The following is a 17934-nucleotide window of genomic DNA, read 5'->3' as shown; positions in this document are numbered from 1 at the left end:
ACTTCTTTTATTTTACGTAGTCAAATATTCAAAATCTGTTTTATTTTGATATTCTTGTTTCAGTATCACCATTTTACTCACATATACACATTTTGTTTTTCTATATTGTTAGCCATGTTTTTTACACACACACACACTTCTACTGAAATCACATTGCATTACTTGCATTACATTGTCTCTTCTGACATCATTTTCAATTGCTTGATAACTTCGGCATAATGCAGCATAATGTGGATTAAAGGGACACTGAACCCAATTTTTTTCTTTTGTGATTCAGATAGAGCATGCAATTTTAAGCCACTTTCTAATTTACTCCTATTATCTAATTCTTATCATTCTCTTGGTATCTTTATTTGAAATGCAAGAATGTAAGTTTAGATGCTGGCCCATTCTTGGTGAACACACTGTGTTGTTCTTGCTGATTGGTGGGTACATTCACCTACCAATAAACAAGTGCTTTCTATGGTTCTGAACCCAAAAAAATAGCTTAGATGCCTTCTTTTTCAAATAAAGAAAGCAACCCCTAGATTTAGGCCTAGATTTGGAGTTCGGCGGTAAAAGGGCTGTTAACGCTCCGCGGGTTTTTTTCTGGCCGCACCATAAATTTAACTCTGGTATCGAGAGTTCAAACAAATGCTGCGTTAGGCTCCAAAAAAGGAGCGTAGAGCATATTTACCGCAAATGCAACTCTCGATACCAGAGTTGCTTACGGACGCGGCCGGCATCAAAAACGTGCTCGTGCACGATTCTCCCATAGGAAACAATGGGGCAGTTTGAGCTGAAAAAAAACCTAACACCTGCAAAAAAGCAGCGTTCAGCTCTTAACGCAGCCCCATTGTTTCCTATGGGGAAACACTTCCTACGTCTGCACCTAACACTCTAACATGTACCCCGAGTCTAAACACCCCTAACCTTACACTTATTAACCCCTAATCTGCCGCCCCCGCTATCGCTGACCCCTGCATTACACTTTTAACCCCTAATCTGCCGCTCCGTAAACCGCCGCCACCTACGTTATCCCTATGTACCCCTAATCTGCTGCCCTAACATCGCCGACCCCTATGTTATATTTATTAACCCCTAATCTGCCCCCCACAACGTCGCCGACACCTGCCTACACTTATTAACCCCTAATCTGCCGAGCGGACCTGAGCGCTACTATAATAAAGTTATTAACCCCTAATCCGCCTCACTAACCCTATCATAAATAGTATTAACCCCTAATCTGCCCTCCCTAACATCGCCGACACCTACCTTCAATTATTAACCCCTAATCTGCCGACCGGAGCTCACCGCTATTCTAATAAATGTATTAACCCCTAAAGCTAAGTCTAACCCTAACACTAACACCCCCCTAAGTTAAATATAATTTTTATCTAACGAAATAAATTAACTCTTATTAAATAAATGATTCCTATTTAAAGCTAAATACTTACCTGTAAAATAAATCCTAATATAGCTACAATATAAATTATAATTATATTATAGCTATTTTAGGATTAATATTTATTTTACAGGCAACTTTGTAATTATTTTAACCAGGTACAATAGCTATTAAATAGTTAAGAACTATTTAATAGTTACCTAGTTAAAATAATAACAAAATTACCTGTAAAATAAATCCTAACCTAAGATATAATTAAACCTAACACTACCCTATCAATAAAATAATTAAATAAACTACCTACAATTACCTACAATTAACCTAACACTACACTATCAATAAATTAATTAAACACAATTGCTACAAATAAATACAATTAAATAAACTATCTAAAGTACAAAAAATAAAAAAGAACTAAGTTACAGAAAATAATAAAATATTTTCAAACATAAGAAAAATATTACAACAATTTTAAACTAATTACACCTACTCTAAGCCCCCTAATAAAATAACAAAGCCCCCCAAAATAAAAAATTCCCTACCCTATTCTAAAATACAAATATTACAAGCTCTTTTACCTTACCAGCCCTGAACAGGGCCCTTTGCGGGGCATGCCCCAAGAATTTCAGCTCTTTTGCCTGTAAAAAAAAACATACAATACCCCCCCCCAACATTACAACCCACCACCCACATACCCCTAATCTAACCCAAACCCCCCTTAAATAAACCTAACACTAATCCCCTGAAGATCTTCCTACCTTGTCTTCACCATACCAGGTTCACCGATCCGTCCTGGCTCCAAGATCTTCATCCAACCCAAGCGGGGGTTGGCGATCCATAATCCGGTGCTCCAAAGTCTTCCTCCTATCCGGCAAGAAGAGGACATCCGGACCGGCAAACATCTTCTCCAAGCGGCATCTTCTATCTTCTTCCATCCGATGACGACCGGCTCCATCTTGAAGACCTCCAGCGCGGATCCATCCTCTTCTTCCGACGACTAGACGACGAATGACGGTTCCTTTAAGGGACGTCATCCAAGATGGCGTCCCTCGAATTCCGATTGGCTGATAGGATTCTATCAGCCAATCGGAATTAAGGTAGGAATTTTCTGATTGGCTGATGGAATCAGCCAATCAGAATATAGTTCAATCCGATTGGCTGATCCAATCAGCCAATCAGATTGAGCTCGCATTCTATTGGCTGATCGGAACAGCCAATAGAATGCGAGCTCAATCTGATTGGCTGATTGGATCAGCCAATCGGATTGAACTATATTCTGATTGGCTGATTCCATCAGCCAATCAGAAAATTCCTACCTTAATTCCGATTGGCTGATAGAATCCTATCAGCCAATCGGAATTCGAGGGACGCCATCTTGGATGACGTCCCTTAAAGGAACCGTCATTCGTCGTCTAGTCGTCGGAAGAAGAGGATGGATCCGCGCTGGAGGTCTTCAAGATGGAGCCGGTCGTCATCGGATGGAAGAAGATAGAAGATGCCGCTTGGAGAAGATGTTTGCCGGTCCGGATGTCCTCTTCTTGCCGGATAGGAGGAAGACTTTGGAGCACCGGATTATGGATCGCCAACCCCCGCTTGGGTTGGATGAAGATCTTGGAGCCAGGACGGATCGGTGAACCTGGTATGGTGAAGACAAGGTAGGAAGATCTTCAGGGGATTAGTGTTAGGTTTATTTAAGGGGGGTTTGGGTTAGATTAGGGGTATGTGGGTGGTGGGTTGTAATGTTGGGGGGGGGGTATTGTATGTTTTTTTTTACAGGCAAAAGAGCTGAAATTCTTGGGGCATGCCCCGCAAAGGGCCCTGTTCAGGGCTGGTAAGGTAAAAGAGCTTGTAATATTTGTATTTTAGAATAGGGTAGGGAATTTTTTATTTTGGGGGGCTTTGTTATTTTATTAGGGGGCTTAGAGTAGGTGTAATTAGTTTAAAATTGTTGTAATATTTTTCTTATGTTTGAAAATATTTTATTATTTTCTGTAACTTAGTTCTTTTTTATTTTTTGTACTTTAGATAGTTTATTTAATTGTATTTATTTGTAGCAATTGTGTTTAATTAATTTATTGATAGTGTAGTGTTAGGTTAATTGTAGGTAATTGTAGGTAGTTTATTTAATTATTTTATTGATAGGGTAGTGTTAGGTTTAATTATATCTTAGGTTAGGATTTATTTTACAGGTAATTTTGTTATTATTTTAACTAGGTAACTATTAAATAGTTCTTAACTATTTAATAGCTATTGTACCTGGTTAAAATAATTACAAAGTTGCCTGTAAAATAAATATTAATCCTAAAATAGCTATAATATAATTATAATTTATATTGTAGCTATATTAGGATGTATTTTACAGGTAAGTATTTAGCTTTAAATAGGAATTATTTATTTAATAAGAGTTAATTTATTTCGTTAGATAAAAATTATATTTAACTTAGGGGGGTGTTAGTGTTAGGGTTAGACTTAGCTTTAGGGGTTAATACATTTATTAGAATAGCGGTGAGCTCCGGTCGGCAGATTAGGGGTTAATAATTGAAGGTAGGTGTCGGCGATGTTAGGGAGGGCAGATTAGGGGTTAATACTATTTATGATAGGGTTAGTGAGGCGGATTAGGGGTTAATAACTTTATTATAGTAGCGCTCAGGTCCGCTCGGCAGATTAGGGGTTAATAAGTGTAGGTAGGTGTCGGCGACGTTGAGGGGGGCAGATTAGGGGTTAATAAATATAACATAGGGGTCGGCGATGTTAGGGGTAGCAGATTAGGGGTACATAGGGATAACGTAGGTGGCGGCGATTTGCGGTCGGAAGATTAGGGGTTAATTATTTTAAGTAGCTTGCGGCGACGTTGTGGGGGGCAAGTTAGGGGTTAATAGATATAATACAGGGGTCGGCGGTGTTAGGGGCAGCAGATTAGGGGTACATAAGTATAACGTAGGTGGCGGTCGGCAGATTAGGGGTTAAAAATTTTAATCGAGTGGCGGCGATGTGGGGGGACCTCGGTTTAGGGGTACATAGGTAGTTTATGGGTGTTAGTGTACTTTAGGGTACAGTAGTTAAGAGCTTTATAAACCGGCGTTAGCCAGAAAGCTCTTAACTCCTGCTATTTTCAGGCGGCTGGAATCTTGTCGTTAGAGCTCTAACGCTCACTGCAGAAACGACTCTAAATACCGGCGTTAGGAAGATCCCATTGAAAAGATAGGCTACGCAAATGGCGTAGGGGGATCTGCGGTATGGAAAAGTCGCGGCTGAAAAGTGAGCGTTAGACCCTTTAATCACTGACTCCAAATACCAGCGGGCGGCCAAAACCAGCGTTAGGAGCCTCTAACGCTGGTTTTGACGGCTACCGCCGAACTCTAAATCTAGGCCTTAGAGTTTTGCGGCCAAAGGGGTGCGTTAGCTACGCATGTTTTTTTTCCCCCGCACCTTTTAAATAACACTGGTATTTAGAGTTGTCTGAATGGCTGCGTTAGGCTCCAAAAAGTTAGCGTAGAGCATAATTTACCGCCACTTCAACTCTAAATACCAGCGTTGCTTACGGTAGTGGCCAGCTGGAAAAACGTGCTCGTGCACGATTCCCCCATAGGAAACAATGGGGCATTTTGAGCTGAAAAAAAACCCTAACACCTGCAAAAAAACAGCGTTCAGCTCCAAACGCAGCCCCATTGTTTCCTATGGGGAAACACTTCCTAAGTCTGCACCTAACACCCTAACATGAACCCCGAGTCTAAACACCCCTAACCTTACACTTATTAACCCCTAATCTGCTGCCCCCGCTATTGCTGACCCCTGCATTATATTATTAACCCCTAATCTGCCGCTCTGGACACCGCCGCAACCTACATTATCCCTATGAACGCCTAATCTACTGCCCACAACATCGCCGACCCCTATATTATATTTATTAACCCCTAATCTGCCGCCCCAATGTCGCCGCTACCTTACCTACACTTATTAACCCCTAATCTGCTGACCGGACCTTGTCGTCACTATAATAAATGTATTAACCCCTAAACCGCCGCACTCCCATCTCGCAACCCCTATAATAAATTTTATTAACCCCTAATCTGCCCTCCCTAACATCTTTGACACCTAACTTCAAGTATTAACCCCTCGCGGACCTCGCCGCTACTCTAATAAATGTATTAACCCCTAAAGCTAAGTCTAACCCTAACACTAACACCCCCCCTAAGTTAAATATAATTTAAATCAAACAAAATAAATTATTTCTTATTAAATAAATTAATCCTATTTAAAGCTAAATACTTACCTGTAAAATAAATCCTAATATGGCTACAATATAATGAATAATTATATTGTAGCTATTTTAGCATTTATTTTTATTTTACAGGCAACTTTGTATTTATTTTAACTAGGTGCAATAGCTATTAAATAGTTATTTACTATTTAATAGCTACCTAGTTAAAATAATTACAAAATTACCTGTAAAATAAATCCTAACCTAAGTTACAATTAAACCTAACACTACACTATCAATAAATAAATTAACTAAACTACCTACAATTACCTACAATTAAATCAACTAAACTAAATTACAAAAAATAAAAAAAGATTACAATAATTTTAAGCTAATTACACCTACAATAGCCCACTAAAAAAATAACAAAGCCCCTCAAAATAAAAAAATGCCCTACCCTATTCTATAATAAAATGTTAACAGCTCTATTACCTTACCAGCCCTTAAAAGGGCTTTTTGCCGGGCATGCCCCCCAAAAAATCAGCTCTTTTGCCTGTAAAAAAAAACACAATACCACCCCCCAACATTACAACCCACCACCCACATACCCCTACTCTAACCCAAACCCCCCTTAAATAAACCTAACACTACCCCCCTGAAGATCTCCCTACCTTGAGTCATCTTCACTCAGCCGAGCAGTGATGGACCAAAAGAAGACATCCGGAGCAACAGAAGTCTTCATCCTATCCGGGCAGAAGAGGACATCCGGACCGACAAACATCTTCATCCAAGCGGCATCTTCTATCTTCATCCACCCGACGAGGAGCGACTCCATCTTCAAGACCTCCGGCGCGGAACATCCTCTTCACTCGACGACTAAATGACGAATGAAGGTTCCTTTAAGTGACGTCATCCAAGATGGCGTCCCTCGAATTCCGATTGGCTGATAGGATTCTATCAGTAATTCGGAATTCAGGTAGGAAAAATCTGATTGGCTGATTGAATCAGCCAGTCAGATTCAAGTTCAATCGGATTGGCTGATCCAATCAGCCAATCAGATTTTTCCTACCTTAATTCCGATTGGCTTATAGAATCCTATCAGCCAATCGGAATTCGAGGGACGCCATCTTGGATGATGTCACTTAAAGGAACCTTCATTCGTCGTCTAGTCGTCGGGAGAAGAGGATGTTCCGCGCCGGAGGTCTTGATAGTGTAGTGTTAGGTTTAATTGTAGATAATTGTAGGTAGTTTATTTAATTTATTTATTGATAGTGTAGTGTTAGGTTTAATTGTAACTTAGGTTAGGATTTATTTTACAGGTAATTTTGTAATTATTTTAACTATTTAATAGCTATTGTACCTGGTTAAAATAAATACAAAGTTACCTGTAAAATAAATATAAATCCTAAAATAGCTATAATATAATTATAATTTATATTGTAGCTATATTAGGGTTTATTTTACAGGTAAGTATTTAGCTTTAAATAGGAATAATTTATTTAATAATAGTTAATTTATTTAGTTAGATTTAAATTATATTTAATTTAGGGGAGTGTTAGGGTTAGGGTTAGACTTAGCTTTAGGGGTTAATACATTTATTATAGTTGCGGCGAGGTCCGGTTGGCAGATTAGGGGTTAATACTTGAAGTTAGGTGGCGGCGGCGTTGGTGGGGGCAGATTAGGGGTTAATAAATATTATGTAGGTGTCGGCGATGTTAGGGGCAGCAGATTAGGGGTACATAGGGATAATGTAAGTTGCGGCGGTTTGCGGTCAGCAGATTAGGGGTTAAAAATATTTATTAGAGAGGTGGCGATGTGGGGGGACCTCGGTTTAGGGGTACATAGGTAGTTTATTGGTGTTAGTTTACTTTAGAGCACAGTAGTTAAGAGATTTATGAACCGGCGTTAGCCCAGAAAGCTCTTAACTCCTGACTTTTTTCTGCGGCTGGAGTTTTGTCGTTAGAGTTCTAACGCTCACTTCAGCCAAGTCTCTAAATACTGGCATTAGGAAGATCCCATTGAAAAGATAGGATATGCAATTGGCGTAAGGGGATCTGCGGTATGGAAAAGTCGCGGCTGGAAAGTGAGCGTTAGACCCTTTCCTGCCTGACTCTAAATACCAGCGGGCGGCCAAAACCAACATTAGGAGCCCTTAACGCTGCTTTTGACGGCTACCACAGAACTCTAAATCTAGGCGCAAGAGAAAGAAGAAAAAATGATAATAGGAGTCAATTAGAAAGTTGTTTAAAATTGCATGCTCTATCTGAATCACTAAAGAATAAAATTGGGTTCAGTGTCCCTTTAAATTCAGCAGTCTAAACTAACTATAAGAAAACTTACCAAATAAATAATTATGGCATCAATACCTTTCACTTAACATTCCCTATACTTCTTAAAATATTGATATCCTCTTATCCTATCTTAATTTTTCTAACCTGTAAAACAATGACAAAGGATCAGACACCATTATATGGGTGCATGGTCTAACAATGCCTTTATTTCCTTTGGCTTGTAGAACAGAAGATTAGCTATTACTAGAAAAGTGCAGTACCACCTATGCATGCAGAGCCACCTATGTGTGCAGCAGTTAAAAGGTATTTACAGACCTTACCAGAATTAAAAAGAAACTTTTTTTTATTTAACCCTCTACACACATATGTCAATCCTTTGCATTTAGACATGTAAGTTACTCTCTTTTGTGAGATTCTCTTGGTAAAATTTGCCTTTAGGGAATCCTGTGAAGCACTTCATAGCACTGATGGATCTTCATAAAGAATCTCACCTGATTGATGACCTTTAGATAATTGGGTCCTGAAAATCAGTATTATTTAAATAATATTTATTTGTAAAGAAATTAAGAAATACATTCCTGTTTGTATTATTTGGAAAAATACAATTTTAAGCTATGACCTGTGAAAAATAAAATTTTCCAAAATTAGGTATTATCTTTTGCATATGAAAAGAACCAATAAATATAAAAATAAACATGGATATTTTCAATTCCGTTTGAAATGTGATATATGTTTCCTTATTGAAGGGTAAATTGAAAAGATAAACTTTGGTCAGAATGACAAAATGTGTTGCAGATGATTCCAAATCACTTTTCATTCCTTCGGAGATTTGCATTTATTACCATTGCAAAAGGCCTAAAGATTAAAATTTGAATCTCTTCCAGTGACATGAATTTGATAGCATTAAGAGTCTGTGATTTAATGGTTTTGGGAAGCTTAATTTGAATTATACTAAATACCTTAAGTCTCTAATTGAATAACTTAAATATCCTAAGTATAAATTATCAGCATAATAATAAATATTTTACATTTTTCTGATGATTTAAAAACTAAAAACAATGTATTATTTTCTTCACCATTCAGCAGATATAAATAATATATTTTACATTTTCAAATAAGTAACTGCAATCTTATTTGGTATAAATATATAAGTGACTTTGTGTCAAGGTTGAGAAGGGAAAAACACATTATTTTGTTTATTTTGCTGTATTTTTGACATACAATGAATGTCTCTATGCACATCTTGATATTTAACCCTTATCACCTCTGCTAAGCTTCTGCATGTTTTCTGCCTCTGCAGTTTCCTGCCTCTGCAGTTTCCTGTCTCTGCCAAGCTTCAGAGGTACTTATTCTCTGCTAAGCTTCAGATATAATCTGTCGTGGGCTCTTGATGTACCAGTTACAAGTTTTGAGTTCTAGCAAGACTCTTTCCAGTATTTAGCCCAGCATTCCTGTGATCAAGCAGCACCGACACTAAGGGGCCGCCTTATCAAGGGCCGAATATCCCCTGATGCCCCTCTTTCCGCATGAGCCTTCAGGCTCGCCGGAAACAGCAGTTATGAAGCAACAGTCTTAAGACCACTGCTCCTTAACTGGTCCGCTGCCTCGGAGGCTGTGGACATCAATCTACCCGATCCTGTATGATCCGGTTGATTGACATCCCCTGCTAGCGGCCGCAAATCTGCAAATCTGCAGGGGCGGCATTGCACAAACAATTCACCAGAACTGCTTGTGCAATGTTAAATGCCGACAGAGTATGCTGTGGGCATTTAGCGATGTATGGCGGACATGATACGCTACAGTGTATCATGTCAGACAGTCATTGATAAATGGGCCCCTAAGTTGTGTTTGTTTATTGCCTGTTTCTAGTGTTCTGCAGCATTTGAATCCAGCCCTTTATATAGTGATTGCCAAAACCCCAGTACCCAGTTTCTTTACCACTATTTAATAAACAAAACCCATATTTAGACACCACATCAGAGAATAAACTCCACTCTCCTACCCAAGACTGTTAAATGATAACAATCTTAAAATCATATAAGAAACTGCTCAAGAAGTGACAATGGATTACAATACTGCTGTTGAATTATTTCAATGCAAAATAATGCTGCTGTTTAAGAGGTACGGAGAAGAAGAAAAGCAGAAAACCACATGAAAGCCATGTTATATAATGGATTGTTACTGCCCCATGAATTTCTATTTTTAGTGAATTTTCATGGGTAGGTTAGAGAAGAATTTGTCACAATACTACTACTACTACTACTACTACTAATAATAATAATAATAATAATAATAATAATAATCATAAACAAATACTATTATGATAATGATTATGATTATTATTATTATGATTATGATTAGTATTATTATTATTATGTATTTAATCAAGAGCAATACTTTGTCTAATGCTCATACAAATATGCCACAGACAAATATATACCTATAAGGATTAATTTTCAACACTGCATTCAAATAAAAGCCAAGTTGTATGTCTAATGAAACTAAGTGGTGTATCCATAGTTTTCATAGGTTGCCCAATAATGTGAAACAATGCATTATTGGAAACTGCAAGTAGTCATTCATTGAATACCATGTACCCTTAATGAACATACTGTATATGATGCCCAAAAGATGAAGAATATGCCGGGTATTTGTGGTATTATGCTATAAACCAACCTTAAACACATGGGGCTAGATTCAATATAAACTTTCATAAAATATATCTCACGAAAAAAGAAAAAAAAAAAAAACACTGCAAAATGACCACTCAAAAATTGCACAATTCAAAGAAATGTGTACCAACCCCTTGTTATAAGTTCTATGGGGATGGAGGGGCAGGGGCACTATATTGAAAAATGTAAAGAAGGGAAGAGAGAGGAAGGGGGACCCAACTTTACAGAAAAAGAGGATTGTGTAGGGAGGAGGGTGGGTGGGGCCTACACTACAGGAAATTAAATCAAATGTTTTATAAAATAAAATATGATAAGAAATTATAATTTATTAATGGCAGACTGTCTGCCAGTAAGAAATATGGCGGTAGGCAGTGAAAGGGGGGAGGTTAAGAGCTGTTAAAAAAAAAAAAGCTAAACTTAAACTGGTGACTTTCTGACAGTACTTAAGATGTGACATTAAATATACCCTAATGGGCCTAGATCAAAAGGTTCTTTTTCAATTTATTTTGAGTGATAGCAAAAAATGCTAATAATTATTCAGTACTTTGAGCAAGTTTTCTATGAAATTCCTGGTATAGAAGGGGTTAATCAGCAGACTTGAGTATCAGCTCTCAAGGAAAGCTATACTGGCAAGAAAACCAGAACTTCCAAATAATATATTTATTTAAAATAAGCTACATACAATTATAAAATTATCACTAGTTTCTACAGTCACTAAGGGCTCCAATTAATAATACCTTTTCACAGTGTATTTACAGTCAGTTACAAGGATAGCAATCGGTTGTGAGGACATCCGCTCTCACCAATAGCCTCTGCACACTAATCCTTCATGTAAATCTGCCCCTCCCTGTGACATCACTGGCTACTATAGACCCATTTACTTATGGCTTTTTTTTAAGGATAATGATAGCTTAATGAATCATTAGTATCCATTTGTCCTTTCAGAATTTCTTCATTGGCACAATATAAAACTATATTACTTTTTCTATTTTCTTTTATTTGAAATTTGTCATCTGTGAGTCATGGAGATTTAAAGCAACAAAACCAATTACAGATTTTTTCTTTTATAAACGTTATACTTATCACTTTCAATACTAAAGTAGTAAGGTAAAGATATCTGCATGTATCCTTCCTGAAGTGCTTTTTAAGATTACTGGCTCTTGAAATGCCATAATGTAAAAGTAGAACTAAGCACAATACAGGAATAGGTGCCATTTTTCTCAGTGCCTGCAGCCATGCCAGCTTACTACTTGCCTGGGTTTATAGCAGAACCTATTTTGAAGTGATTCATCAATTCTATATACTTGATTTAGTTGCTGAAATAAAACTTCAATGGGGAATGCAGTATAATAGCATATGTATGTATGTATTTATTGGGTACTTGTAAAACACGGCTAATCACCCATCAGGGTCTCAAGGTGCTGCTCATTTTATCAACCTCAGAAGGATGAAAGGCTGAGTGGACCTCACCAGGGATCGAAACTGCAACCCTCAGGTTGCTACAGAGTTCAGCCACAGTGCATTAGCATGCTGAGCTATCTGTCCAGCATCTCAGCTATCTGTCTGGCTTACAACTGTTTTATGTGGAAACAATTTTTTTTTATAATTGTGGCTGTATGTACATGTCAGAAGGAGCGCCCATTTTACAAGTTGAAAGTGAGCGCAATAGTAATTTACACTAGTATGATTACCATGAACTCAGAGCTTTGGTTAACTGTTGAATGAAACTAAAAATTGTCACAAAACACATAAAAATACAAACAATAAAAGTAGGTATACACTCATAATAACATCTAATAAAAATTATTTTAAAAAAATGAACAAAAAAGTTATAAGGGCTATTAGGTGTTAGAAAAACAAGGGCTGCAAAAGGGTTTTAGTATAGAGATGCATACATATGCATGTCTAAATAAGTGTGCGTATATATATATATATATATATATATATATATATGTGTGTTTGTGTGTGTGTTTATATATGCGTACATATGTATTTATATGTATATTTATGTATTTACAGACATATATGCACATATAAACACATAAATACATATGTATACATTTATAGACATGTATATAAGTGCACTTGAGCCCTCTGCAATTAAGTAGCTGAAAACATGTAAAATCATATTTATGCAATATTCATATTTAATTAAGTGTTATACTCTGTATTTACTGTAAATATTTCACATTCTAATAATCTTCACATAGGGGAAAATATTATTTATATATATATATATATATATATATATATATATATATATATATATATATATATATATATATATATATATATATATATATATATATATATAAAATATTCTGCTATGTGAAGAACCTTGGAATGTGAAATATTCAAATTTTCATGTCAAGTAAGTGCGCACTTGAGGAAATGTGATCGGGCCTATGCGCAAGTATTATTTTCCACTTTTCACTCTCCAGTGCAGTCTATGGGGAATGCGTTAACGCGGTCGCAATATTCAAACTTTTACTTTTTCCATTTAAAAATACACAAAAAAAAAAGTTTTTTGTTGTTTTGTTAAAATTGCTATTCCAATCCATCAGTACAGGCTAGGCAATTTATTTTTATTTTTTTTATTTTGTTTATTAACTCATTAACAACAGCGGCATAACCTGTATGATTACTGTTGCAAGGGGCTTTTAGGGCTGCAACAGCACAGGTCTCGTCAACAATATCAAGCCCTATTTCTGCATGCCTTAAGGCAATGATTTTAAGGGGGTATTTCTAAGTCATTCCTATTCATTTGAAAGTCAGTATTTGAATTATGTATTATAACATAGAAAAACTGTGGGTAAGCAAGCAAAGAAGGCATTTATTAGGTTTATACTTGAGTTTTACAGGTGTTTTGTCCAGAACTTCATGTAAGCAAAAGATACATTGCAAAATTGAAAGTAAAATACAATGTCAAACTTTAATTGATTTATTGGTTGATTTATTAATTTTGCCTTGAATATTGTGGCTTTTCTAATTCTCAAAACTTGAAATGCACGCTGCAGACTTTTGAAGGTTAACCCTGCTACATATATTTCCTTATTTGTCTTTTACTGATAACAACTGCAAAACAATGCACAATATACTAGCATTATTACTGTGGCTTGTGTTGTTGTCTGCATCCTCAATCCTACACTGGCGTTTACAAACAAAGCAATTGGTGAGTGGAGTTTGACTATTAAAACAAAAGCAGCAAACAAGATATCATCTTTGTATAAAGGTTTAAACTTGACTGATATGTTATTTTATATTATTTAAGTGTGCAATAAACATTTTTTTAACAGCCAGACACTCATAAATGAACATATTTAAGTCATTTAAATTGTGATTGTAGCAATATTGAATTGATGTGGTAAGTGATTTTTTTTTTACATTTGAAAAAAAAAGAAATGTGTATAGTTAAAGGGACAGTCAACACCAACATTGTTATTGTTTAAAAAGATAGAAAATTCCTTTAAAATCCATTCCCCAGTTTTGCATAACCAAAACGGTTATATTAATATACGTTTTACCTGTGTGTAATTACCTTGTATCTAAGGCTCTGCAGACTGCCCCCTTATTTTAGTTCTTTTAACAGACATGCATTTTAGCCAATCAGTGCTGACTCCTATGTAACTCTGCGTGCATGAGTACAGTTATATATATATATATATATATATATATATATATATATATAAATATGTCACACATGCAATAATGCCCTCTAGCTGTGAAAAACAATCAAAATGCCCTGAGTTGAGAGGTGGCCTTTAAGGGCTTAGAAATTAGCATATGAGCCTACCTAGGGGCTGGAAAATACAAGGGAGACAGCGCAATCCTCAATTCAAGGCAGTATTTATTCAAAATTGGTACAAAGACACGCTAGTAGTATCATACTCATTAGACAATAAAAACAAACAGGCCCATAAATGAGTGTTGATTCAAAAGGAAGATGCGGTAAACTTGCACAAATTAGTCCTATGTTCACGCTAGGCAAACGATCTCTGTTTCAAGGTCCCCACCAGCAAAAGTTGCGGAATCGCTGACGTCACGTCAAAAACACCTTCCTACGGATCCTTGATAAGGACAAAAGTAAACTCAAAAACCAAGCTAAATATTAAATACATTATATAAATGCCTGTACATCCAAATTGACATTAAGTCCTAAAGGGGATAAGCTTTTCAACCTGAAAATCCATTCAGTCTCTTGCTTTTGGAGTTGAAGTAGTCTATTACTAGTCCCTGGGGCGACCCAATCTATAATTTGAATATTTAAACCACTAGGGTCACTACCATGTACATTAGTAAAATGTACTGGCATGCTAGGGCCTAGATTTAGAGTTGGGTGGTAGCCGTCAAAACCAGCGTTAGAGGCTCCTAACGCTGGTTTTTACCGCCCGCTGGTATTTGGAGTCAGTCAGGAAAGGGTCTAATGCTCACTTTGCAGCTGCGACTTTTCCATACCGCAAATCCCCCTACGCCATTTGCGTATCCTATCTTTTCAATGGGATCTTTCTAACGCCGGTATTTAGAGTCGTGGCTGAAGTGAGCGTTAGAAATCTAAAGACAAGACTCCAGCCGCAGAAAAAAGTCAGTAGTTAAAGGGACACTGTACCCAAATTTTTTCTTTTGTGATTCAGATAGAGCATGCAATTTTAAGCAACTTTCTAATTTACTTCTATTATCAATTTTTCTTCGTTCTCTTGATCTCTTTATTTGAAAAAGAAGGCATCTAAGCTTTTTTTTTTGGTTTCAGTACTCTGGACAGCACTTTTTTATTGGTGGATGAATTTATCCACCAATCAGCAAGGACAACCCAGGTTGTTCACCAAAAATGGGCCGGCATCTAAACTTACATTCTTGCATTTTAAATAAAGATACCAAGAGAATGAAGAAAATTTGATAATGGGAGTACATCAGAAAGTTGCTTCAAATTGCATGCTCTATCTGAATAACAAAAGAAAAAATTTGGGTACAGTGTCCCTTTAAGAGCTTTCTGGGCTAACGCCGGTTTATAAAGCTCTTAACTACTGTGCTCTAAAGTACACTAACACCCATAAACTACCTATACACCCCTAAACCGAGGTCCCCCCCACATCGCCGCCACTCTATTAAAATTTTTTAACCCCTAATCTGCCGCTCCGTACACCGCCGCCAGCTACGTTATCCCTATGTACCCCTAATCTGCTGCCCCTAACATCTCCGACCCCTATATTATATTTATTAACCCCTAATCTGCCGCCCCTGCTATCGCTGACCCCTGCATATTATTATTAACCCCTAATCTGCCGCTCCGTACACCGCCGCCAGCTACATTATACCTATGTACCCCTAATCTGCTGCCCCTAAAACCGCCGACCCCTATATTATATTTATTAACCCCTAATCTGCCCCCCACAACGTCGCCTCCACCTACCTACAATAATTAACCCCTAATCTGCCGACCGGATCTCACCGCTACTATAATAAATGTATTAACCCCTAAAGCTAAGTCTAACTCTAACCCTAGCACCCCCCTAACTTAAATATAATTTAAATCTAACGAAATAAATTAACTATTATTAAATAAATTATTCTTATTTAAAGCTAAATACTTACCTGTAAAACAAACCCTAATATAGCTACAATATAAATAATAATTATATTGTAGCTATTTTAGGATTAATATTTATTTTACAGGCAACTTTGTAATTATATTAACCAGGTACAATAGCTATTAAATAGTTAATAACTTTTTAATAGTTACCTAGTTAAAATAATTACAAAATTACCTGTAAAATAAATCCTAACCTAAGTTACAATTAAACCTAACACTACAATATCAATAAATTAATTAAATACAATACCTACAATTATCTACAATTAAACCTAACACTACACTATCAATAAATTAATTAAATAAAATACCTACAAATAAATACAATTAAATAAACTAAAGTACAAAAATAAAAAGAACTAAGTTACAAAAAATAAAAAAATATTTACAAACATTAGAAAAATATTACAACAATTTTAAACTAATTACACCTACTCTAAGCCCCCTACTCTAAGCCGGGTATCACACCGTTCCGTCCTGGCTCCGATGTCTTGATCCAAGCCCAAGCGGGGGGCTGAAGATGTCGATGATCCGGCTGAAGTCTTCATCCAAGCGGGAGCTGAAGAGGTCCATGATCCGACGAGGAACATCCATCTTCACCAACAACTTCCCGACGAATGACTGTTCCGATCAGCCAATAGAATGCGAGCTCAATCTGATTGGCTGATCGGATCAGCCAATCGGATGGAACTTGATTCTGATTGGCTGATTCCATCAGCCAATCAGAATTTTCCTACCTTAATTCCGATTGGCTGATAGAATCCTATCAGCCAATCAGAATTCGAGGGACGCCATCTTGGATGACGTCCCTTAAAGGAACCTTCATTCGTCGGGAAGTCGTCGGTGAAGATGGATGTTCCGCGTCGGCGGGATGAACATGGATCCGGAAGAAAGAAGATTGAAGATGCCGTTGATAGAAGACTTCAGCCGGATCATGGACTTCTTCAGCTCCCGCTTGGATGAAGACTTCAGCCAGATCATGGACATCTTCAGCCCCCCGCTTGGGCTTGGATCAAGACATCGGAGCCAGGACGGATCGGTGTGATACCCGGCGAGGTGAAGATAAGGTAGGAAGATCTTCAGGGGCTTAGTGTTAGGTTTATTTAAGGGGGGTTTGGGTTAGATTAGGGGTATGTGGGTGGTGGGTTGTAATATTGGGGGGGTATTGTATGTTTTTTTTTACAGGCAAAAGAGCTGAATTCTTTAGGGCATGCCCCGCAAAGGGCCCTTTTCAGGGCTGGTAAGGTAAAAGAGCTTTGAACTTTTTTAATTTAGAATAGGGTAGGGCATTTTTTTTATTTTGGGGGGCTTTGTTATTTTATTAGGGGGCTTAGAGTAGGTTTAATTATTTTAAAATTGTTGTAATATTTTTCTAATGTTTGTAAATATTTTTTTATTTTTTGTAACTTAGTTCTTTTTTATTTTTGTACTTTAGTTAGTTTATTTAATTGTATTTATTTGTAGGTATTTTATTTAATTAATTTATTGATAGTGTAGTGTTAGGTTTAATTGTAGATAATTGTAGGTATTGTATTTAATTAATTTATTGATAGTGTAGTCTTAGGTTTAATTGTAACTTAGGTTAGGATTTATTTTACAGGTAATTTTGTACGGAGCGGCAGATTAGGGGTTAATAATAATATGCAGGGGTCAGCGATAGCGTGGGCAGCAGATTAGGGGTTAATAAGTGTAAGGTTAGGGGTGTTTAGACTCGGGGTACATGTTAGGGTGTTAGGTGCAGACTTAGGAAGTGTTTCCCCATAGGATACAATGGGGCTGCGTTAGGAGCTGAATTCTGC

Source organism: Bombina bombina, chromosome 3 (genome assembly GCF_027579735.1).
Source record: "Bombina bombina isolate aBomBom1 chromosome 3, aBomBom1.pri, whole genome shotgun sequence".
NCBI lineage: Eukaryota > Metazoa > Chordata > Amphibia > Anura > Bombinatoridae > Bombina > Bombina bombina.
Note: the sequence above shows the minus strand (reverse complement) of the source record.